General features: G+C 43.7%; 1 protein-coding gene across 1 annotated transcript in view; it reads right to left on the bottom strand.

The window, feature by feature from the left end:
• Positions 1 to 25824, bottom strand: part of MDGA2 (MAM domain containing glycosylphosphatidylinositol anchor 2) — a 392310-nt gene that overhangs the window by 281722 nt on the left and 84764 nt on the right. The gene's annotated exons all lie outside the window — the stretch shown is intronic.

Genomic DNA, 25824 nt, shown 5'->3' with positions numbered 1-25824 from the left:
TTACATCTCTTTAAAGAAGGAATAAAAGGAAAAAACATCTAAGATGGCTGATTACGTTCAGTTGGCAGAAGAGAAACGTTGTTTTGACTTTTACAAACTGCCATTCCTGATTTCCCCCCCTCATACATAAAACTTCCATTTTCAAACTGCAACTTTCACTCCAATACCAAATCTGTACCCTGCTGTGCAATTACTTAACAGAGTTTAATCCCAGTTCTCGTCATAATCCAAACAAAACATGTCTACATACATCTAGAAACCTTGGAGATAATTTATCCTGGTGATCCTTCATGAAAAAAGATGAGAATGTTCCCAATATATTACTGAAGCATAAATACAAATTAATCACCTAGATGTTTGTTTGTATGTTTAAGCATATCATATACAATTAATTTATCTTTAAGAATTACTGAGCCAGATTCTCCCAGCATAGATCAGGAGTAATTCCATTTACTTAACGGTTTACCCTCTGCGTAGTGTGAGACTACCTTTTACTTACACAACTTTTTTTTACTATAGAGGTATGTAATCAAGATTTGAGGTTGCAGTATCAATTTTTAACGCCTCATTTTACTACTCACAGGGTAATAACTTGTAATATTTAGTCATTTTAGCATTACTATTTCTCGGGGTGTTTTGTGATTTCTTAATTTTTTTAATGCATGTCTTATCATGTAGCACCAAATTAATGGAAGAAAATCCTACCGAGGGCATCCTATTAAACACAAAGATGCCAGCCTGATTTGGGGAGGCTCAGCATTGAAGGTGTCTATGAGCTGGCAGATGACAGCCCACAAGCATCCCTGCCTGTCTGCCCTGCTTTGTGCATTCCCACCACACCCATGGCCTCCTCCTCTGTGCCTCTTCACATCAGTGGCTGGCAAGTAAATCTGTTATCCCACGGCCTGCCAAGTCTCTGGACCAGCAGTCTCACACCAAGGAGCCCAGCAAGGGCTCTGCACACTCCAGACTACAGCAGGAGACTTTGCCGTGCTCTGGTGACAACAAGGTCTACCAGGGGCTGGTGGCCACTTTACTGCCTTGGTGGCCCACCACCGCATGAGGATCTGGGATCACACCATGGAGGGAAATTTATGATAAACGCCTGGCATTAGATTTGTTTGTAGCATACAGAGGATGAGTTAGAGAGTTAGCAGTTATTACTTCCAATAGATAAAATATACATACATGCAATAATGCAATCCCAAAGATCAAACTTCTGCCCAAGACAAGCCTCAGCATTAGCTAGCAAGACTCCCGCGTGTCAGCTTCTGTCCAGTGGCACACCAAGTGCTCTGCTAGCAGCATATCCAGACACCGCCGAGTTCCCAGCCCACTGGGATCCAACCTCCATTTACTCTCCAGCCTGCTAGGGACAACTGCCAGCATAAATTTAGAAAAAGATGCAAATTCCTTCTCCGTGGACTTGCTGCATTGCTCCGCCACCACCTCCAGCCTCAGAAGGGGGCACTGCTCCCATTTAAGTAGCACTGCACTGAAAAGGTACCACTGCTAATGGGATTATCCATTTCAGCCCATTCAGTAACAGGGAGTAATTATAAAATACTATTGATGACTGAGCAACTTCCAGAGCATCAGCTTAGCCTAAGACATTTCTGACGCTCAACAGTTTAAACTAAACATGACTGAAAAGCTGAGTATTTTGCTTATTTTTAAACACCTCCTCCAACATCTGCCCAGGTGTTTAAATATCTGAGGCTTATCAGAGATGGCCTGGTTTTGCTTTTTCCACATAAGATTATTTGGATTAAGCACGTACATGCTAAACATTTGGAGTTTGAAGTCAATGGAAGGTTGTTTGATCTAATTAAGCTATGGATCTGATTTTTCTTTTGTTTTTTTTTTCTGTTTTAAAGCAGTTCCAGCTTCTGGAACTCTTACTGCAGGATACAACATGCAAACAGCTCTTACATGCTGTTCAAGACCTGTGGGTGACCAATCCTTTCAAGCAGTATTTGTACATATTCCCCACCCCTTCCCTCAACAACCACTGAAAACACTTTTTGCTCTCAAATATAGCAGGATACTTGTTTCCTCATTTTTAAAGCTGAAAACTCACAGTGCCAGAGCAATTGCATTGGTCTGGAGGGCAGGGAGAGCGTGCAGGCAGTGGATGGCAGGGCTTTTCGCTACTCTCCACGGCCGCCAGGCAATGAGCTCCTGCCAAAGTCACCACTGCTGCTCCCTCCCCTTGCCAAGACCATCCTCCTCTGTCCCGGGTACCTGGTGCTCCCCACACTGTGACACATCCCTGCAGGGTGACAAGTCTCCCAGCCCCAAACCAGCAGGCTAATAATAATGTGTCAGAAGAGCTTAGTGTTATTGTGGGTGCAGACAGGCACCTCCAGATAAATTGACTTTTTCCAGCTCCCATGAACTAAAGCAGCAATTACTATCTCCTTTATGATGATATTTCCTTGATGTCCACTTCAGGTGCTCACTTCGGGTTTTTAGGGGTTTTTTGGGTTTTTTTCCTTGCTTGATCCCCAAGCTGCTATCCACTTCTGCAGAGATCCAACCAGTCCTGCTCACCACATCCATTTTTGCCAGAATAGCTTATTCTTAAAACAGGCTCGGATGCTGACCCCTGCTCATCCCCCAGGCGCTCTGCACGCCTGCCTGTTGTGCTCTGGGTGCATCAACAAAACGCCCAAGATCCTCCCTACTACTTATTTAAATGCTAATGATCACCCACTTCTTTTACAGGCACCATGGCACAGAGCAGATGGGATAAAAAGGATATAACAGGGATAAAAAGGACTATGCCAAGATATACTCTGAATTCTTGCAACAACTGACAAATGAGAGAATCCTATCTGATACGTCACCGATAAAAATCGCCTAAAATCAACACAGTCTGCATCAAAGTATTATGTGAACTGAACTTTAGGCCTTTTTTTTTTCCTAAAATATATATAAAACATAAAAATATAAATATATATTTTAAAACTAAATGAAAACATTAACACTAACAACTAGCCACTGGGTGAGGCAAACCTGTGATAAAAATAATCTTGCATACTTTTTTGCCCTGAGCCAAAAATCCGTATGCATATTATCTTATTTCATGGGTCCAGTTAAAACACACCACTTCCTCCTTCAGCAATTTCAGTGTCTGGAGAGCCAAAACTGCCACCCAGTTTCTGCAGAGAGCAGGACACGAATCTGGCACAAACCATGCTGGCCCATCCTTTGATCCCGAAGTCAGAGCTGGGCTTGTTCACATTCACGCTACAGATTTCCCTGTTAAGTATCAAGGCCAGGTGGCGAACAGTGAGGAAGACCCACCACGATGGTGTAACTCTCCCTTACCCACTCCTGCTGTTGTTCACGTGCTGAGTCGCTCGGGGGCTCACTGTGGGCTGGATGGGCCAGGGAAGTGATGGAGGAAGGAAGGAAGGGCTTTGCTTTTGTGCAGCCACAATGAACAAATTATCTGTGCAACCTCCTCAGGAAAACCATTGATGTTGGCTGGAGAGGCAGCTGCTCACCCATCTTTGCAATGCAGGAAAGGTCTTGGGCTGGAGCCATGAAAACATGTGACAGTGGGAAAATCCGAGCAAAAGAAATAAAGACAAGACTGTTTCCAGTGATGCACCAGAAACAGCTTAATAAGGAGGTCCCTGTTCCTCTGAGGAGTCTGACCATCGCTTCAGGAAGCTGCAGGGTGACAGGGGGCCCAGGAGACACTTCTGTTCCTCAGGGCTGTGAAGGTGGCCCTGGTTCCATCCACAAACCCCACGGTCAGTGAAGGAAAGGGCAGCCTTGAGGGAGAAGCACCTTCAGTGGTGGCATCTTCCATTTCTTCTACCAGGTTTCAAGAAAATCCCCTCATACAGAGCTGGCCGTGTTTACTGTACAAATACTAGCTACTCCTTTACTAATATGTTTGTCTTCTGCTAGAAGAATACAGAAAGCCTTTTAAGTATCCTGCTGTAAGAAACTGTGAAGAAACAACAGCCCTGTAGGTAATGGGATGCCTGTTTGTAAATCATAGAATAGAATCATAGCATCGTTCAGGTTGGAAAAGACCTTTAAGATCATCAAGTCCAACCGTTAACCCAGCACTGCCAAGTCCAACACTAAACCACGTCCCTAAGCACCACGTCTACACGTCTTAAATGCCTTCAGGGATGGTGACTCCACCACTGCCCTGGGCAGCCTGTTCCAGTGCTTCACAGCCCTTTTGCTGAAGAAATACTTCCTAATACCCAATCTAAACCGTCCTTGACAACTTGAGGGTGATTCTTCTTGTCCTATCGCTTATTCCTTGGCTCAAGAGACTCATCCCCCCTCTCTGCACCCTCCTTTCAGGGAGTTGTAGAGGGCCATGAGGTCTCCCCTCAGCCTCCTCTTCTCCAGACTAAACCCCCCCAGTTCCCTCAGCCGCTCCCCATCAGACCTGTGCTCCAGACCCTGCACCAGCCTCCTTGATCTTCTCTGGGCACACTCCAGCCCCTCAATGTCTCTCTTGTAGTGAGAGGCCCAAAACTGGACACAGTATTCAAGGTGTGGCCTCACCAGTGCTGAGTACAGAGTGACAATCACTGCTGGCTACGCTATTTCTGATACAAGCCAGGATGCCATTGGCCTTTGTGGCCACCTGGGCACACTGCTGGCTCATCTTCAATCAGCTATCCACCAACACCCACAGGTTCTCTTCCTCCAGGCAGCTTTCCAATCATTCATCATATATTCAGGTCAAAATAATAGCATGTAATAAGCCTGCACTTAAACACATGGATACCAGCATTATTTGAAGGGAAAAGATATTACAGATAAAGCTGCAAATGGAAATATTAGGGGAAATGCATTGCTTTTCATTTACTTTTCTTGATATCTTAGGAAAAAAAAAGCTTATTATACTCCAAAGCCAGGCTTGTGACATGCAATAATTACTTAAAACAAAGCCTAGCGAGCGCATCCATTTCCAGGTCAATGAATCCAAAGATTTTTAATTGCTTCCCTGAAAGTTTTTAATCTGCCCACCACTTTTGTTTTTGCACTACAGTTTACTGGCCAGTTTTAACCATGAAGCATGGGCAGAGCAACAACTGCACCTACTAACCATGACCAAAGAGTCAGCACCCTCCGAAAGAGCCTCCATGGTTGGGGTGGCTCACTCATCTTCTCCCCATCACTGAGGAGACAAATCAAGCGCTCTGAATCTCTAAAACCCATATATACAGAGCTTTTTAGTACATTGACCAACACATTTTAGCTCTCCACTGTGTCAAAATTCATTTTTAAAATGCTGACAACCACAGCCAGACCAGTGCTGTCCTCACCTCTGAAGCATGGGGACATACCACCACCCCAGCCCTCCTCGTGCTGCTGTGGCTCACCTTCGGTTAGTCTCTTGCTGTGAAACCCAGATCTTTGCAAGAGGTTTCACTCTCCCAGAGCTCCTCAAGGACTATGTCATGACCACAGAACTCACCTCCCCTGTGCATGGCCTACACTCACCACCTCTAATTTCTATTTTTACCAAATCTAACTTTTCAGACCCCAGTATGCAAGTAGACTGTTTTCATCACTGTGTACTCAAATTTGTTTCCAGACCATCGTATGGACACAGTAATTGGTGGTAAATTCAATCACCTGCAGCTTTTGTGACACCACAAGCACTAATTCCCACCAGCCACCATTCCCCATGAACTACTCCTGCTCAGGAGAGCTGCCAGTCCTTAAGCCTTTCAATGTGTCAGGTTTTGACAGGCTGCAGGGATCACTTTTTAGAGTGATATTTAGTTCTAGGTCAAATGGCTTCTAATGATCTAACTTCAGCATCTTGGTGAATTTAACTTTGCCAGTTAAACGTGCAACCTCATAGGAGGAGGAAATTAGGTCTGCGTGACAAGACCACTTTTCCACATCCAGGCAAAGGCCATGGATAATGTTCCTAACCTGTTCATCTTCGCTGATGGAATACCACACTAGACCTACATAGGCAGAGAAACGTTGATTTCATCTTCAAAAACTAGCATTTTCCAGAAGACACAGAATTTTATCAAGAAATTACTAGCAACGTTTAGTAGGAAATACCTGTAGAATCCAACCAAATCAAAAAGCAGGTCCATTTAAAGAAAACAGAGTAATTATTGTGCTGTTGGAAACAATGGATTTATGGAAATACTTCTGTTCTAAATGCCACGCTAAATAACGCAAAGATGTTCACTTTTACAGAGTTCTGTTCCACACACACGGCTCTGCAGCAGGAATAGAGTTTTTATATGAAAATTTTCAGTATTAGAAAATTCATTGAAATACTAAACCAGGAAAAAAAATATGTATTTTCATTGTTAAAGCCACACGCCCTACTTCTACACCAAGTTGTTAGCAGTGGTCAGAGCAGAGACCTTTGCTGCCGTAGCTGAGGACTCGGCTCTGCTCTGAGCGGTGCTCATCAGCTGTTATTCTTCTGATGAACGCACCACAGAAAGAGACTCTGACATACTCTGCAATAAGCTGGAGGGTACATTGGGATGGTGAGTGTTTGTGTAGATTCAAAGAGATCTACAGAGAAGCCAGAGCACAGCTTTGGAAAAACAGGCTAATTTATCAAAAAACACAGATATACTGAATAAAGTCCATAAAACAAGAGCACGGTTGAGATTAATGCCGAATACACAAGTGGCATAGCATGACAAACACCTGTGCAATGCTAAAATGGCTCACGTGCTGAAGGATAAAGCAATGTATTCCACATCACACACAAATACGAAGGGATGTAACCTTAAGAAAAAAAATACAACACAGCTGAAAAACTACGCAGGGAGAACAGCGGCGAACAAACTTGGGCAACCTCTTAGTGACTGCAAGTGCTCTTCCAGCCATGGCCCCATCAGATGTAGCCCGCCAGGCAGGTACACACAAGAGAGCAGGTCTCTCTCTCTGCGGAAGAAGGGAAAGCTTATCTGTATTTTCCGCCAGCACTTTGAGCAGTAGGTATTACTTTTCATAGCTCAGAGGCATTCCAGACAGACTCTAAAACTCTTCAAAATCTTATCTGCCCGCTTCTAAGAACTAAAAAAAAAAAAATACCCAGCAGTTCTCTAAACAGCGGTTCAAAACCAGAAGTATTTTTGTATTTGTGCACAGATATGAGCTCATGCTCTATTTTATGTATAAATAATGCCTGTGTATTTATAGATATACTCACCCCCAAGAAACTTAACTATTTTAACAGTTATGCACCATCAGAAAACAGTATTTCAAAACCGTGCCATTTCCAACAAAAACTGTGAGCCAGTTTAGACCTACTGATGTTCAGGACGAAGCCTGAAGTATTGAACACTCTTACTGTCTCCAGAGGGAATGACTTGGGTTGATACCTTAAATACCAGGCATCACTGTTTTCTGAAATTGCTCATTTCCTTAAAAACCCAACTGATTGCAGTAAGTTATCCCATGGGAAAAACCATGCACGCACCTTCATGTCATTATTCAAGAGGCTGTAATATCAAATATCTTCCTAATACTCCTGGAACCAAACTCTGTAGACAAAAACATCGTGTAGTTTATCGCAAAAGACATTGCCAAAACAATGGCTTTTAGCAGGATTTATAGGATTATAACTGGAGTACGTTGTTCTTAACAGCAGCGTTGCACATCGCTACTGACAGTTATTGGAGGGTTAAAGACATTAAGTGGAAGCTCACAGGTACTTTTTGAAAAGATAACATCTAACCAGAATATGACATTTGGGCTCCAAAACTTGTAATTTCACAAGGAGCAAAGTTTCATAAAATTAATTTAAATTTATTTTATTTTTGACTGAGCCATTTTCCTTATAAAACTTTTGATACTATGGCAGAAATAACATTCAAGAAAAATACTGCTTATATTTTCCTTGCTGCTGCTTTTAAGTACTTGCTACCTAAAACCCAAGTCAGACTCTGTTTCTCTTAATTCTCCCATTGAAATCCATTAACCAATTCCTACGCATTTTCCATAATACACACACGATTTACAGGCTACGTATCCCCTGTAAAGAGCAAGCTGCCCACGAAAGCCTAGTAGTCTGCCATGCCTGAAGATTTCCTGATGCCTTGAGCCAAAGGTGTGCTCATCAGTTTTAACATCAACCCCACGGCCCAACAGCCTTATCGCACGCACCGAGTGTTGCATAAGAACATGAGATAGCTGCACGACAATAAATATTCCTGTCTGCTGTGTTAACAGCAGAAAGAATCTCCTCTCCTCATTGTGTCTCTTAATGAGAGAAGGCAAAACTCCTCAGCAGGTAAAAAAAAAAATAAATGCATACATTTTTAGCTTTTCCCATCCCATGCATCTGTCACATAATTACACGTAATCCTCCCAGAATTTGAAGCACAGTACAATAGAGGAAGGACTTTAGATTATAAATACCTTAGGTGAAATAATGACACAGAGAAGTGGGTCAAATTTAATCTGTGGATTAAATTATCAGCACTAGAAAATTATTTTCTCCAAAATATCCATAAAAACCATCTTTTCTAATCAGCATCTGTGAGAAACTGAAGGGTAAACAAAACATTTAGAGATTTCAACTATTAAGGCTCTTTCTCAGTAGATTAATAATCATAGAAAATTATCAGCCTGCTATTTCAGATGATCCTAGAGACTTGGCTTGGAGAGGAAAAATAATTTATTTCACAGCTTGTCTTCAGTTTCTAAAGCATTGAGGTTAGCACTCCTACACGGGAGAGAGGCAGAGACTGTACAGAAGAGAGAAAAACACGCAATTGTGCTGGATTTCATAACCTTTTCTAGTCGAATCTGTTCTCTATTTCTTAAATCCTATGAGCCCACGACAGAGCTACGGAGCAGACCATCCCCGATGTGCATGACTGAGTACACACTGATACAATAAATTGCTCAATCCTGTGCTAATTAAACATCTTACATGCCTCCGTAGTTAATTGCCAGAAGCTTCTTGTAATCAATCACCACTTGCCAGAGTGAATCATCCCTGGAGTATCCCTCACCAGCGGCTGCTTTGGGGGAAGGCCGCCCCGGCCACGCTGCGAGGACTCAGCAGCCGCTCTCAGCCCTTCCCCTTCAGCAGTGTGCTCTGCTCTACATCCTCATCACACCTTGGCTTGCCCCCATCTCCTGACCCTCAGCTCCCTCACCGACTTCCCTAGCCATTGAGTGATGCTCCAGGCCAGCTCCTGACCCAGCCTTGGCAGCCCACCACATGCTGGGTTTTCCCTGTACCACCTTACCCTTAAGGTGTTAAAATAAATTAAGATTTATCCTATTACTCAGAAGTCTTGAACACAATCAGTAAATGCCATTTGAAAAGTCACTGGCCAAAAAAAATTATTATTTTTCTCCCTTCTGTGAAAATATGAGAAACTCTTTCCTCCCTCTCCTACATACAGAAGCATCCCCAGAGCAACGCTCCCATCCACAGGCACTGCATAAACCTACTGCTCACAGGAGGAAAACTGGAGAAACTAAGACAAGGGTCCTGCTGCCCCATCGCTGTATCAGATACAGCCTGGGAATTCAGCACATGGAAAACAGCAAGGAGGAACATGGGCTGGGCACAGTGGTTGGTGGCGAGAAATCTCCTGGTTGGTACACGTATGGAAAAGTTATCTAAATATGAAAATTGTATTAACAATTGAAGAACATTGAGAAAAAAACAATGAGGGGAAAAAACAACAAGGGAAGAAAAAAGGGTGTCACATACAACTTAATCTCCTGGATATCCCTCGCTGAGCTAACAGCTACAGAAAGACTTTTGCACAAACTCATCAACAAGATGATTTGTTTTCATTGGGAGTCCAGGATGCAGCTCAGGACCACTGTTACCATCCACTAGGATGAGCACTCTTCAAACACCCCTGGGGTAAATTCTGCTCAAAGAGCTCACCAGTTCCAGAGAGGTGGGGGCTTTCAAGTAACTAGATGCAGAGAGAGAGAATGCACCACAAAAGCAAACCATGATGCCAAAATGGTCAGTGTATCACCCTGATTCCCATCTCACCATCAGCCACTGAATCATGGCCAAATCTGATTTTACTGGGTTTCTGTGCGTTTTTCTCTTCTGTGGTAGCATCACAGCAGTAAGGATGGTTTAAGACTGGCAAAGGTTGTAGTCATAGGTTGTTTTTTGTTTTTAATGTCAGAAACTGAGAGCCAGAAGACCTCCTAACAAGCCATCTTCAGGTCCAAAGAGGAAGGAGCAGACTTGAAACAGTACAAGGCTGGAAACCATCTGTCTGACCCCGGAATCCTAGAATGGTTTGGGTTGGAAGGGACCTTGAAGATCATCTAGTTACAACGTCCCTGCCACAGGTCTTTCTATTGACGCACTGGAGAGAGTAGTGTGCTTAGCCTTGTTTTCAGTGATTGTGGAAATCCTCTGGGAATTAAAAATTTTGGTGGACACTTGCAGAAGATACTTTTGGGAAGAGAGCTGGAGGAGGGCAGCGAGGCAGCTGTGTGTTAGCATGGAAGTATTTTGGGAGGCAGAGTTGCAGTGTGGGAATCCCAGGGAGGCGCGAGGCTGATAGCCCAGGCAAACAGCAGGAAGGCCACAGCGATGGACCATGGGGAGAAGAGCCACCCTCCAGCTCCCAGCTGTTCCACAGCTAGATGAGATGATTGTGGACCACCCTCTTGGAGATACAGATCAGGATAACACCTCCATTGCATTCACTCCTGTAAGCAAGGTTTGGCTGTTACCCATGACATCTACCTGGTGTCTCCCAGAAGATCATCTAACTATCAGAGAGAAAACCAAGCTACCACATCAGGCTGAAACAGCTGCTCATGATTTGTTCCTGCAGTTCCTCCTAACCCTAAATAACACACCAAGTCTTTTTCTTTTCTTACTGCCTCAGCAATGTTCCTGAATTTCCTTCCATGTCCTCTCGTTCTTCTTCTCTCTGTAATTCTCCAAACACGAAAACTTCCCCTTACATTTGTTTTTTTTTAGTGCCTTTTCAGTTTTTGACAAACAGAACTAAAGCTGCTCAGACCTGTGTGAATAACACAACAACGAGGAAGAGTCAACTCCCGTCTTCCACCCTCGTCTCATCGAAAAAGTAATGAAAAGCAGCACACGACTTTCCCTATTTTTAGCTCTGCAGGTACGGTTTCCAGGAAGACTTATGCACCGTGACACCCCAAAGGGCCTGCGGGGCACTCATCTCAGAACTTATTATTTCACTTCAAATGCCTTGGATGAGGAGAAGTACATATGAAAAGCAGGTCCTTTTTTCCCCTCTGAGGCAGCATTTAAGCAGACAGACAGCACAGCTGAGGTCACAAAAAAAGCAGAGAGATGTTACCATTCAAGTCATCCTTTCAGATTCAGACAACTAAAATACAGGCCTCCTTAAAGACACTAATTAATTTCAAACATAATGAAGCGTTATCTTCTTATAGCGTTTCAGCTATTTCCTTCACTGGTAGGGAAGATTTAATGATAATGGAACTCTTGAACCATTTCATGCCATCACATTTGTTTGTAACGCACATATCCTGGAAATAGTTTACAAATCCAGCTCTTAGTTTTGAAAAGATATTTTTACAGCAGCTCTCTGCACCAGTGGTTTGATATCAGATCTGCATCTGGCTCAAGTCTGGCTACTGCACTCATGGAATAGAGAGGAAAATACATATTTGACTTCAGAAGCAGAAAGCGTGTCAGGCTCTCTCAGGGACAACTTAGTCTCCTGACTAACTTTCCAATCATTTAAGTACAAGCATAAATGTTCATGAATTATGAGATGACTTACTGTCTCCCCCAAGATGCTTACTGTGTGTCACAAACACAAAGAAAAGTAACAGGATAAAAGTGCCATAGAAATTCGATCCTTCAGCAAGAAGCTGAGAAGAACCACTCAAGAAGATGGAAGATGGACACTGTAGGGTCCCCAGAGCTGCAAGATCGCTTCTAGAGAGAGCGCTTCAGGACTGGCTGCTGGTCCATCATATCTACGTCCTTAGATGCCCAATTAGGGTGCTTCATTTTGTGGCCTGGTTTTAGGTAGTCCTGACCATGTACCCTCAAAGTCAGGCCTGCTTTGACAAGCAGCACTGAACACTGAAAAACCAAACAAATTGCTACTTTCCTGTAAAAATGCAAGGTTGTGCACTGATAGGAAGGAAGTGAGAAAATAATTAAGGAATAAAATGGAAACTAAACAACAGCTGTTTGGAGAGTCACAATACCATGTGGAGCTCTCCTACATTTCAGGAATGGTTTTTAATTACTTCACTCAAGCCACAGCTAATTGTGCATTTCACACATGTGCCTTTAAACATTTGGCCATTATTACATTTTCATGAAGTTCAACCCTGACTTAAATTCACACAGACATATTACAAACCCAGCAGCACCACAGATGCAATAAGCCAGATGCTGAGTAAAGCCAAAGGTAAGTGAAAAAGATAACATCATTAAAAGCTTACACAACGCTTTATTTATGGACCTTATTCTCAAAATATTTTTAATTTTACTGCACGTAAAATGACAAAAAGTTATTGCTGCTGTGGCACGGTGCTGTTCGCTCTGACACTCGCCTTCACACAGAAAAAAGTATGCCCTTGAGTTTTTAGAGAGAAACAAGTGAGTAGTCCTGCAGATGTCAAGGGTCATTTGCTCCTAGAAGCTCATAAAGACTTACACCTGATTATGTGGCTTTTCTGGTTGATTGGTTTACTGTTTTGGTTTGGTTTTTTGTTTGGTTTTCTTCCCTTTTTTGGGTTTTTTTTTTTTTTAGTAACATGGAAAGCTGAAATTTCTGAAATAAGCCCCAAAAATTTACAGCACACGTTTAAGGAAAAGAGGTGACATTAACTGGTGTTACAGGAGAGAAATCTGGATACAAAGAACAAATTTACCTGAGCACAGGACTACAGGATTATCCTGTGATAAGCCAAACTATAGTGATCCTAAGACGACCTGTGAACAAATAAGTCTTGAAAGCAATAAAGCCCTGCCCCAATGATGCCCAAATATAAATCTGTGAGGAATCAGAAACAATCTCCTCACACTCAAAGAAGCTGCTTCACTGTCCCAGTTACCAATTTCTCACATCCCCAAACATGACTGCCATAGAGGGATTTATTCCAAGTCCATCTCCCAATCTTTGATTCTCTGTCCATCTCCTTAGACCTGCAGAAAGCTCACTGAGCCTTTTTGCCTGCAATCATTGCTAACACCCACCCAGCACTGCCCCCTGCCATCAACCCTGCCTTCTCTTGGAGCATTTACAAGGGCAAGATGGAGAAGAAAGAGGTCGTCAAAATCCCTCAGGAGACTCGTCATGTGCAGAGTTAAGCCTGCATAGTAGGTTTTGTGCAAGCTTTGGGGAAAGATCTGCACTTCTGCTGGGCTTGGAGCTTATTTCTCAAAGAGAATATCCTGGACATGGGGAACGTAGGGGATAGGGACTGAGCATGGGAGAGAATATAAATGGAAATCCTAGGGAGCAAGAAAAAGCTCGAGAAAAGAGGAAAACTTGAAAAAACGAAGGATATAAGAGCAGTGACTGATTGGAAGAAGGAAAAGGAATGGATACAGGTGAAGGGAAAGCAGCAGGTGATGCAGCTTTAAGATTATATATAAAATTACTTATTCATGTATGCTTTATCTATTCTGTATCATGATACAGTGCATATATTGATACAAGAGCCATGCATACCTCCACAAATATATGAGTAGTTGCAGGCCATCACTCTTCGTAAAATGCCAGCGTGGCTATGGGATTGAATTACAATACCTACACCTTGCTGGATTAAAAAAAAAAAAAATCTTCTGCTTCCTGTGTTCAGCATTAAGGTAATCTTCCAATCTCCAGAGAGCAAAGTATCCAGTGTATTCTCACTTGCATGCCAGAACTCAGGAAGCAGCTTAATCTCCCAGATAATCCTACCAGGAGCAGTGCCCAAGCCTGAGGGAGATGCCAAAGCGCTGAACATGAAATTGCTCCACTCCGCTGCGAGGCAAAATCCGGGATGCCCAAACTGCCCTCCTGTTTATCCAAGGCTGCGTGGTGAAGGGGTCTAAAATGCAGCACTCCAGCTGCATCACCTCTCACAAGACTGATCACAAGTTTTCAGCCTTATATTTTCTACAGTAACTTCTCATTTAGACGTTTCTTTCAAATTGCTTTCAAAAAAAAAATAAAGATCCTGGATTTTGAGCTATTTTTATATGAACTAGAGTACTTTACGCAACTACCTGGACATCAAATATTTCAAGACAGTGCAATGGTGATGTGTTTCTCTATTGTGTTGCTCTCCCCTTTCCTCCTTACAGCTTGGCTTCATCCACCATGCCAGGTAATTTCTTTCTCACTGGGCACTCTGGAGCCAACTGTTAGCATCACTTCCAAATTTAAATGTCTCCAGAAACACCAGCTCTGCCAAGCAGGAAAGCAGAAAATTTTGAGCTCGTAACCCGTCTCAAACCAGAAACTACCACTGAGCAGAACTCCCTGCAAACCAAGATATATTTCAGCTGCGCTTTGCCAAGGAAAGAGGGGAGAAAAACGCTGAAAGGAGATTGAACTAAGGCAAAACTGAGGACAACATTCTCGCTTTCTTCTCCTAGATTTTAAGACTGTTGTATCTGGCACAGACTACCAGCTGCCTTTAATTGTTTTATACTGCACACTAAAGCAGACTAGTATTGCACCTGCAATTACTTGAAAGACTTAAGAACCACACAAAGATCATAAAATATTGGGGACTTCAGGGCATGCTGTAAATCTGTACTCAGACACAAGGAGCTGCAGCAATGGGAGTTTTAACACCACCATGCCCTAAGCCGAAGGAAGACTTTGTTCTACTGCTCTAGGGAAAAAACTTGATCCTAGAGCATACTTCCACCCCACCCTAGGAATACTGCAGATGTAGAGCCGCTCTGCCATCCCAGCACTGAGAGTGCCTTTTAAATGGGGAAAATGTGAAAGCTACAGCTTAACTGCTCTTAATTCTCTTTTTTCACAAGGCAACTCAAATGATCAGCTACCCAAAACCTAACAGTTTCACGCTTTCCAAGGGGCTTGAATTCACACAACACTTTTTGACATATTACTTTATTTGCTGGCATGCAGTATACGTGTTTTCATCTGCTTTAATTGCTTATTTCTGTCTCCTAATTTAATTTGTACTACTATCCAAGTTGGGTTTTTTTTTTTTTTAAAACCACTCATGTTTTGTGTTCATGCAGCTTTGGAAACCCATTTGGCATGGATATATGCTTTGTTTCTTCATGCTGATATCTTCTTTGTAGCAGTTATTCCAATAGAGTCTGTCAGTGGGACACATTCCAAAATATAATGTAAGTGCTTCCAAGTTGGGTGGCAGTATGTGTATTAGGATGGAAGGAGGCCAAGCAGGTAGATGGAAATAAAGGGGACTACATAGCTCCAGTCCTCTCTTTTCCACTGAAGTGTGGATAAACCATTGAATCACAGAATGGTTGAGGTTGGAGGCACCTGTAGAGATCATCTGGTCCAACATCACTGTTCCAAGCACACCAGCTAGAGCAGGTTGCTCTAGGGAACAGTCAGGTTTTGACTGTCCCCAAGGCTGAAGACTCCACAACCTCTGGGCAACCTGTTTGGCAGGAACATGGAAGGTTTCTGGTCTTCCCACCCCAAAGTCCACATGTTCTCAACCTACAGGCTCATGGCTCACGAACACGAGCTGAACTACCTGTGTTAACAATACACCACAAGAACACAACCATCTACACAACTGACCTTCTGGAGCCACACTTTAACACCACTCAGCAACTTCTGTATTCATGAAAAGGTCTGCAAAGCCTTGGAGGAAACCAAGAAACAAGTCAGCTGATATTTTCTTGAGTGGAAATGTTTTTTCAGGAAGGTTTTCCTCAGTGACAGAACAACATAATCAGCTCTATTTTCCTGCTGACCCTCTTTTTGCTTCGGCCTGTCATCCAAATACAATATGCCTAAGATGGTCTGGGGTTTTTTTTCTGCTTTCATTTTTATTCTTAAGATTCACTTAACTCACTTCTGTCATGAAAATGCATCCTGCCTCATGCAGCCCAGCTCAGATTCAATTTACACTTACACTGAAACACCAGCCATGTGTAGCTGAGGCATTTGGTACTACATTATACTTCCCACCTTAAAGCCCTCACATGACTAGTAAAGTAGCCTCAAAGCCAGGGAATTACAGCGCTCCTGCAATTTGCAGTCATTTGGTCCTTTATGATGCCCTCAAACAAATCAGCCATAAGAAAGAGGCAGATAGAAGAGGCGGTGAGTCTCTCTTGAGGATTCTGGTAGGGTAGAAGGTGAGGAGCTCTTCACTAGGATCATCACTCAGAGGTTGCTGCATCAGTTGTACATTTTTCAGTCAGTTCAAATATGAAGAGTTAATGGTCACGTTCTTGTTCAGCATTTCCAACTCAGGCCTGTACCATCTAGGTGATGTCCCAAATAAGATGCAGTAGGAATGTGTTGAGGTACAGGTCTCAGGGTCCATGTTCCCCAGGGAATGGTATACATCAGCACGAAAACAGACTGTGGCAAAAGATGACCCACGGCCTGGCTGAAATGCTTGCCAACTGTGGAGAACAGGTTGCTGGTCTGTCTGCTCTAGCGCGAGTCATTTACGGGAACTACTGTTGGCTACAGGTTTAAGCCTACGTAAGAGTCTCCAGAGGAAATTGTAGCGCTCAGTCCAGGCAGTTTGTTGCAATACTACAATTAACCCCAAGCTCAAAGAGTGTGTAAATCTCCAAAAAGTGTAAGACAGTGGAAGAAAGTCAGAAAAGGCAGATGATCAGAGGTGCAGAGTACATGGAAGCAGGCTCCTCTGAAAACTGATTTCTTCATTTTCACCCTCCTCAGGAGGAAGAGACAAGCATAGTGGGGGACATGCAAGGATTGCACGTGTTCTGCATAGAAGATAGAGTCATACTGTGTAAAAAAAACACATTCAGCTATACAGGGAACTCACGACCTGTCATTAGCTCCAGAGACTTCATAGCTGCTGCAATTACCATTCCAAGGTCACTCACCATAGCTCTCAGCTTCTTCAAAGGTCTTGAGAAAAGTAGCTACAAGCTCCAGCTCATCTTACTTAGAACATAAAAAACCATAAGAAACCTCTACAAAGCAACAAAACCTTTGGCCATCTCAAGTGACATGCATGAATAGCCAAGACATGATCTGGCACACTGAACTGCCCTCTGTCCTTCCTCTGCGGAGTTGCCAGCATGTGTGTGTGTATAATCATATTTTCTCTACGCTGTTCCTAGTACAGTCCTCTCAGCACTTTCTCAAAGCAATACATTATAGACCACAGCCTTTCCTCTGTGAGAAAAATCTCTACGGGCAAAAGTGGGAACAAAAAGGCTGGGGTTGACCTTTCAATTCATTTTTATCTCCATGGGCACACCAGATATCTTGTATTCATTTAAACAGAGCTCCAATAAGCAAAGCACTATGTAAAAATGAGACCACCTCCCACGAGGCTTTATTAGTATGCCCCCAAAACCTCCAGGTGACTTAAGCTGAAGTGACCTCTACTGCAAATAAAGCAGGAGCCCTGAGAGTGTTTGGAACGGTGTTGTCAAAGAGAAGCAGCAGCCTGGAAATTGCTGCAAGCAAATGAACAGCACAGCAGGGAGCAATTGGTGTTTTAGGAAAAATATCTGTGATGCTTCCTGGTTAGCTAATCACACACCTTGAGCTAGTGCTGGTGGGCTGCCAGCCAACGCCCCGACCTGCTGCACGCTCGCGATGCTTTCGGGGCGATCGCGCTGAGGACCGGCTCAACCGGGGAGAGGCAAGGATGCTGGTCAGGCACTGGGCACCACCACCCACCATCCTGACATGTTAGCTTCTCCACAGATGCCAGCAGATGCAAAGCAGAAAGGTTATAGCTACTTTCTGGTGTAGAAGCAAGCGATTACCTGCCTGTTGCTACAGCCAAGCAATAACACACAAGAGGCAAAATACCCATCTTGGCCCTTCTCCTCCCGACTTTAACATCCTACTCCCAGGGACAGGAGAATGAGACTAATTTAGGGGCTAATTCAAACTGAGGAGCAGGCAGGGATGGAGTAGGCTGTGTAAAAGGTACAAACACAAGCAAATCTACCCTACAGCAGAGATTAAAGCTAATACCAGATGATGCTATTTTGAACCTAATGGACTCTGAGCTGTATATTAGCAGTGGGTAACCGGGAGGTACAGATGTACCTCTTGGAGGTCAGGTTTTCATGAACTGACTTGCACGGGAGGCTCTGGAAATGCAGTCTTATTTTCTCTAGCAAAGTAAGCCCTTTCCTCCCAGGAATAAGTCAGTTCTCATTAAAAAATAATATACACATCCTCTTTCTCTGTTATATATGTTTCATTTCATGCCCGTGGAACATTATAGTTTTCCAGAGAAAGACTCGGGTATAAAAACTACAGTCACACACTCACATGCTGATAAATGGGAGTCCAGACAAGATTTCCAGCTAAACAGAAACTCAGGGTATATAATAGGGAAAAAATTATTATTTACATTCAAACACACAAACAGTAGCAGAGCATCCCTTTCTGGGGGAAAAAAAAATGCTGACACCAGTTCTCAGGCTGGGTGGCTTCGTGTGGAACAATCTAGGGCCTTCTGGATGGAAACCTTGGAGCTGGAGAGAGCAGATACCTACATTCACACTGGGGCACACCACGTATACAAGACAAATTCAAGTATAAGTATCCAAATATAAAGGCAGTAGGAATAAAAGATCTTGGAACTTCACTGTCCTGGACCCCAACTCTTAATACTACAGGTATCTCCAACACCTAGCCCTTTGTATGAACTATCCACCTTGAAAGTGCAGAGCTGTTTTTCACCCCACTGCTACTACTAAAAAAATTGTTCCGCAGCCTCACTGTCCTCATGATTATAACTCTCCTTCCTAATTGGAGTCTCAAATGTCTTCTTGCTTTGTTTTATATTGATTTGTTCTTGCACAATTGCTGTTCTCTGGCTTAAATATCTAAATAAGCACTTTTGCCTTTTCTGCTGAGAGCACTGGATCCCCTCTCAGCTTGCAATTAGCTAAGTTAAAGAAGCCAAACCCACAGGATAGAAAGGCTTTCCAGCTCCTGGCTCTTCCCAGTCATCTTTCTCTCCCATCACAAGCTCAACTCCCTTTTGGCATCAAGCAAAGGCAGATGTTAGCTGAAACATGTAGGTGGAAGACCAGATAGATTTAGTGGAAGACCTGATACATCTCACTGTAGGTGGCCCTACCATTGGCTAAAACACATTCAATGCACTCAGTGTTTTCCCAGTACAAGTAGGCTTGGTGCATTCAGGCTGGAGGATGAGGTGGAAGACTCATTAGGAATACTGTAGGTCAGTAAGAAGTAGTAAATTAATAGAAAGTGATCTGCAGGGCCTAGCACTTTATCCAGTTACCCAAGATGCAGAAATATGACTAGCCAGTATCAGTGCAGGGAAGTGCGACTGGGAAGTTATTGATATTCCACTGTTTTGTGATGCATGAGCATCGAAGCATATAAAAAGAAAGGCTGTGTGTGCACAGAGAGATGCATGGCCTTCTACAAGAAGCCCTGTGGGAATGGCTATACCCTCGCTGTGAGATAAGCTGACCTACAGAGATGCAGTGGGGCACATCCAGCTCAAATTGTGCCATGAGTCTACACCCATTGGTACCCATGTGGGGGTCAGGCAGCAAATGGTGACCACCACCACCTCAGGCAGCACATCAGAGACCAGGGTCAAAAAGGGTGAGGGGTTCCACCTTGGATCTAGAGGTAGAAGTTTGGTCTTACTTTGAGTTTGTGCCAGAGACTATCCTTAGTCAAATCAGATTAGGCGTTGGAATGGGCTGCCCAGGGCAGGGGGGGAGTCCCCATCCCTGGAGGGGTTCAAGAGTCGGGTTGACCCAGCGCTGAGGGATCTGGTGGAGTTGGGAACGGTCAGGGTGAAGTTAATGGTTGGACTGGAGGATCTTCAAGGTCTTCTCCAACCCAGATGATTCTGTGATTCTGTAAATATACGCAGGTCAGCTAGGTGCAGATACAAAACCAGAGGTAGCACGAGCCTTGTTCTCACGTGTGCGTGTGCCACTGAGTGGTGAACCTTCACAGCCACATGGGCTTGGCTGACATCATTATGCTGTTTGATCAGCCTAAGTATCTTTTTCATAACCCATTTAAAAGGAAAAAAACACTTGGGGAGAAAAGAAGGAAGACTGGACCCAATTTTCTACCAGTCTACAAGTTGTCACGTAACACTGGGCGGCCATGAGGCATCTCAGTCATCCAGACTGCATGGCCACCATGGCATGAGCTGCCTGCACGCAGCAAGGCAGCTCCAAGACAGCTATCTGCATTTCACCCACCCCAGCAAACAGTTGTGACTGCGATCTCCCTTTGGGAAGGCTGCCAGCAGGTGTATGATAACGAGAGGTATCTGTGATGATCACACTGTTTCCCACATCAGCAAACTTTAATAATGACTGATAAGCTTTTCATTGAGTGTGTCCTTTTTCATGCTGTTAGGAGCTTCAACAAATTTATACATTAGCACATACATTAGCTTGCTCCACAGAAAGACAAGAGACTTAAACAAGCACAGAAAGCCCTAGCCCTGCTATGAATTACAAATACATAGTTTCATTTTTCCCTCCAGTCTGTTTGCAATGCAAGACTATAGCCCTGTTCACTTTTCAGAGGACAAGGATGTAAGTGACAGTGTCACCTCCAATCCTCCACAGACCTCAGCCTTGAATGCCAAATCCTCCTGCAGCTTTAACTTCCCAGGTGTCACAACAGTCACATCTAGGTTGCTGTCCTTCATGTCACCAAACGGCTATTTTTCAGAAGACAAAAAGCATATTTTAAGGAGAAACAACACTCCAAGACTGAGATTTCTGTCTCTAATGAAGAAATACCCTTTCGTGGCTGTAAGGAAGCAGCGCAGAATGAGATTCATACTGAATATTACAGATATGCTACGTTGCTCTGTTGTTTCGTCCAGAGTATTACCTAATTTAGAGAGGAGCAAAGAAAGGGCACTACTGTTTTTACTGAGGAAAAAACAAATTCAGAGATTTTGCAGGCATCTGGGCTATTGTGCTGCAATCAGGACCACAGAACAGAAGCTTTCATTGAAAAACTGATTGCAGAGACAGCATTATTACATAAATGAAGGCCTACCCATCCGCAGCCTTGCAGCCAAATGCTGACAAACATAAGGAGGGATCCACATCACCTCACTTGGCACCCAGCTGTGGGGGTCAACCACCACGGACATCACTGCTTGAAGAGCAATGGCTGCTGCTCCTCACACATAGCCGGCGTAACCAGGTCAGCTCTGTGAGCCTCCCCTCTGCAGCCCCCTTCTAGTGCTGTATTTTTGGGTGATCTCACCCTCATCATGCTTATCTCACCTCCAGGTCCATCCTCTGTGACAGCACGTCCCCCATCACCAAGCACCCAACTGAGCTGAGCAACTTGCTGCTGTCCTCAGCCAAACCCCCCTGAGAGGACAGTCCTTCCCTCATGTCTGTGTGTCTGCCTTTCCTAGAAAAGAATAAAGACCACAGAGGGTGGACGCAGAGAGACAGCAGCTCACTAAGAGTCTTAGCTCAATTTTAACTTTTCTTTAGATCCCCCAGTGTATAATGCCTCTGCTAACCCAGCTTAATAGTGTTTTAGGCCAAGTTTTAATTGTTTCTTTTCTTTCCCATAGATATGTCACTGCAATGAATGATGGATAACATGGCATCTGACAGTGATGGCACTGCTGTAGGGATAACAGAGGCTGCAGATAGACAAGCAGTCCCACAGTTTCCCACAGAGATGCTGTATAACCTTGGCCACCCCTCAGTTCCTGGGCAGGAATTCACACTCTCATACTGTCACTCCAAAAAAACCCAAACCAACCACCATGTCTCATTATTTTAAGAATTTCCTCTATCTTTTTTCTTAACATGGTCTAAATTCATCACCCAACCTTCTTTTCACTCCCCATCTGCCTCATCTCAAGACCTACATCAACACCATCTATGAGGATGAGGCTGCCCAGAGGTCCCAACCACTGCTTTGAAGACCCAGATGCTCCTGGGCTGAGGTCTTTCCACCAGTCTCTTCCACTCTGAGCACCTGTCATGACTTTGGAAGCGACAACACGGCTGCAACGTGCTCATCATATGGGCCATGGGTGGAGGGTACTGCCAGTTCGGCTCACCTGAGTAAAGGTCTGGATCCCTGGGCTCCCCAGAAAGTCCTCCTGGCTCTGAGCATATTTGGGATTGCTCAGCAGAAGTAGGCATCTGGATCCTGAATGTGATGACTCTCAGCTGAAGCACACTAACAGCACCTTGATGTCAATTCAGTAATCATACTCCCTGGGTCTTGAATTTGCCAGAACTCAGACAAAAATCCTGGAGGCAGACAGAGGACCTTGATACCTGACAGTTCCTATTTTTAAAAGGCACTGACAAGTTGCTAGATTTAAAAACTGACCTACTTTAGTGGCTGTTTCATATTGAGTTTTTTCGCTTCAGGACACCAGCTATTCTTCTTCTGCTTTTTCTTCCAAAAAGCATTTTTGTACTTTGAAATAAATATAAATATAAAAAATAGACATGCCGCTCCAATTACGGCAGTTTTCCTGCCAGGTTAAGTGCAAGCTATCAAATATTTTTGTGAAATATAGACCAGAAAAGTACCAGAAAGATATACACAAATGGTTTCCACTGTCATGTCCCTCGTTTCACACACAGTCATTTACATATTAAATAACCGCATACCTTTGTGACAGGCAGCACTCCTATGCCCAGTTTGAGATGAGATATTTCTGAGCACTTACACCAACCTGGCAATCACAAGCTACTCAAAGGCATAAATACTTGAAGAAATAACAGCGATATTGCTTCATCTCCCAGAGTATCGGGTAACCCGCTGACCAGAAGTTAGTACCGTTTCCTCAACGCCGCTGCTTCGCTACAACTACTAGGATCACACCCCTAACTGGGCTGTGATGGGAAGGACTGGTTATCCCCCTTCTATTAATGACACTGGCTAAGGATGAACCAAGCTACTGACAGCAGCAATTGTGTCTGTGGTAAAAGAGGTATTATACATATATCTATTTACTGCAAATAAATATACTTTCCTTAAATTGAAAGCTAACTTCTATTGAAATGGCCTACACGCATTTTGCAATAAAACAGAAACTGGAAGAATTGTTACAAATATTTCTCCCAGAAACTTATGCTCAGTCTAGCACTAGCTGAATTTGAATATCTTTCCTTATGCAGGCACCCAGATTGCAAGCATTTGTTTAAACTTGTGCCACCACCATGTTTTACAGCCCAAAAATCTTTTCCCTGCAGAGCAGAAGACCTCAGTCCAACACAGGACTGACTTTACTGCTAAACAAAACGTCGTAACAGGCAGCCTCTCTACAGCCTTTAAATGAGCCTTAAAAATTTATAATATGATGAATAATATAATCGCTAGTCTTGCTGGATTTTCCCCGAAAGCACTCTCTCTTGGTTTCTACCTGAAGAGAAACTGCATCCCGGCGCCCCCATAATGACAACTCCATGTGCAGTGGCAACTATTCAAGCAGAGTTTGTTCTGTTCAGTCAGTTCCTTCCCAAGAGGAAAACAGTTCAGCCCAGTTTCCTCCTTTGGTCCAAAGCACAATGCTTCAAAGAGTGTCAGCATATTGTTTCCGTAGGCAGCTGTACTTGTTAAAAGACACACCAACCTGTGGAAGCACCTTCCTGACTCTTACTCCTCTTGAATACACTGGATGAAAGTCTTCAGATTTTTCAGCAGCAAGAGAGGGGTTTTGGCTAAACCCTCGTGTCTGCAACAAGCAGCAAAACAATTTGGTGTGCTACTACGAAGGAAGATACGGCTTAATTAAAACTGAAAAGGAGATCAATTGCATTGATATTTGAAGAAGTGTTTCCTTTAGAGATATGACCGCACATTTCTATTAACAAAGCTTATCTAAGAAGTTTGATACCTCCTTCAAACAAATTCAATCACAGGTAGCCCTGCTGAGCTTGTCTGAAGCTGTACACCTGCACTTCACTGCTTTCTTGGAAACGCAATAACCAGGCTTGTGAGAGCAAGCTGGCATTATATGGCTGTGCAGGGAAGGCAGCTGAAGGACTCTTTCATTCTGGGAGAGAAAAATCACACTGTTCGACCAGGCGCTCGGATAACCCAGTGACGGGCACTGTTGTAGTGCCAGCAGCACACGGCTACACGTGAAAGCAGACCAATTCGACAGGAGTCGAGGAAGGGATGACAAGCAGTGGGGTGTGGGGCTTTTTCAGATTTATTTTCTCATTATGAGCTGCGGGTAACGGTCAGCCGGAGGCGACGAGGTGCAGGAGCACACTTTGTGTCTGCAGGAGGAGACAGCTGGCCCTGCGCTGAAAGGCAGCACCGCACACCATCCTGCTTTAGAGTTTATCAAAGCGTTACTCAGATCATCAATTACAATTCCATTTTGAGAGAGAAAACGACGCTAATGAAAAATGAGGAACAAGAGCAACAAGAGAGAGAAGGGAGAGGAGGAACAAATAGATTCGTAATGGTCTTCCGGAGACATTAATTAGAGAATGAATGCTATTGCAGGTAAGTAGCAGATATATTGCAGTTTTCATAGTGTTTCAAGTGCAGAAGTGTTAGTGAGCTGCTATATAATTATTCTTTAGGTCCAGGTACTTGAAGTCTTGGTAGAAACAGTAATTAAAAGCAAAGTAGAAAAGTATCTGGAACATGTAATTAGACAAATTTGAGATGGGCAGAGTGTGGACACTGGGCAGGCAAACTGTGTGCAGATACCTCCACTGCTCCACCAGCCTCTGGCGCGTGTTACCCCCACAGGAAGCCCACCGCTTCCACACCGCTTCGCTGAGCTGTTGGTGGTATGTCTCGTAGGGCCTTTAAGACACAGACCATTGTCATCATCATTTCTCCAGCAGCCCTAATCCTCAATTAGAAACACAACCAGAATAGAAACTTATAATAGAAAGAGCTGGAGATGTCAAAAACAAGGCCTAGGAAGAGGTGGCCTATGGGTAGACCACAGTAATCCCAAAAGCTTCCAAGAAGCAGCCCACTGTACCAGGCCCCCAGTCTGTCCCTTTTGGCATTCAGTTGATCATTTATTCACCTGAACGGGGGGTCAGCAGGCCCCAAGCTGGGCTGGAGACACTCAGAGACATCTCAAGCTCCAACACAACCAGTTATCATTCATAAGGAGCTGTCACATGTGAGCTGATCTGCCACAGCAAACAATTTCTTCTGGGCTTGGCCGGGACTTGTTAAGTCACAGTAACATGGTCACAAGGCTTATGTTACAATGCTATCCCGAGGCTTGCTTACAGACTGAATTAATATCTGAGCTTTGGTCTGTCTTTTCTCAGATTCATCCCACAGAAGTGAACAAAAATAACACCATCTATTTGTTTTAAGATATATTTTCTTAAACAAGCACATTATGAGCATGACATGCTGAGCATTATGCAAGAGCTAGGTTTTCCTGGCCGCTGTGGACGACTATCACAATAATCTTCACTTACATTCCCGTATGCTGCTCTTCCACAAGCACTCACTCTCATTCAGCAAGTGAGAACTTACTCAGGATTTCTCAGTGTTCCCTTCACGCAGCTGGTATTTCCACTCCGTGCCCACATTTTCCACTATGCAGAGATATTCATATCCTTGTGGGGTTTTTTTTTTCCCTAAAATGGTCTCACTGTAGTTGATTAAAGCTGAAATTTTAAAGATGTATAAAGGTGCACATACTTAT

Source organism: Strix aluco, chromosome 4 (assembly GCF_031877795.1).
Source record: "Strix aluco isolate bStrAlu1 chromosome 4, bStrAlu1.hap1, whole genome shotgun sequence".
Lineage (NCBI taxonomy): Eukaryota > Metazoa > Chordata > Aves > Strigiformes > Strigidae > Strix > Strix aluco.
Note: the sequence above shows the minus strand (reverse complement) of the source record. Positions and strands in the feature narration are given on the sequence as shown.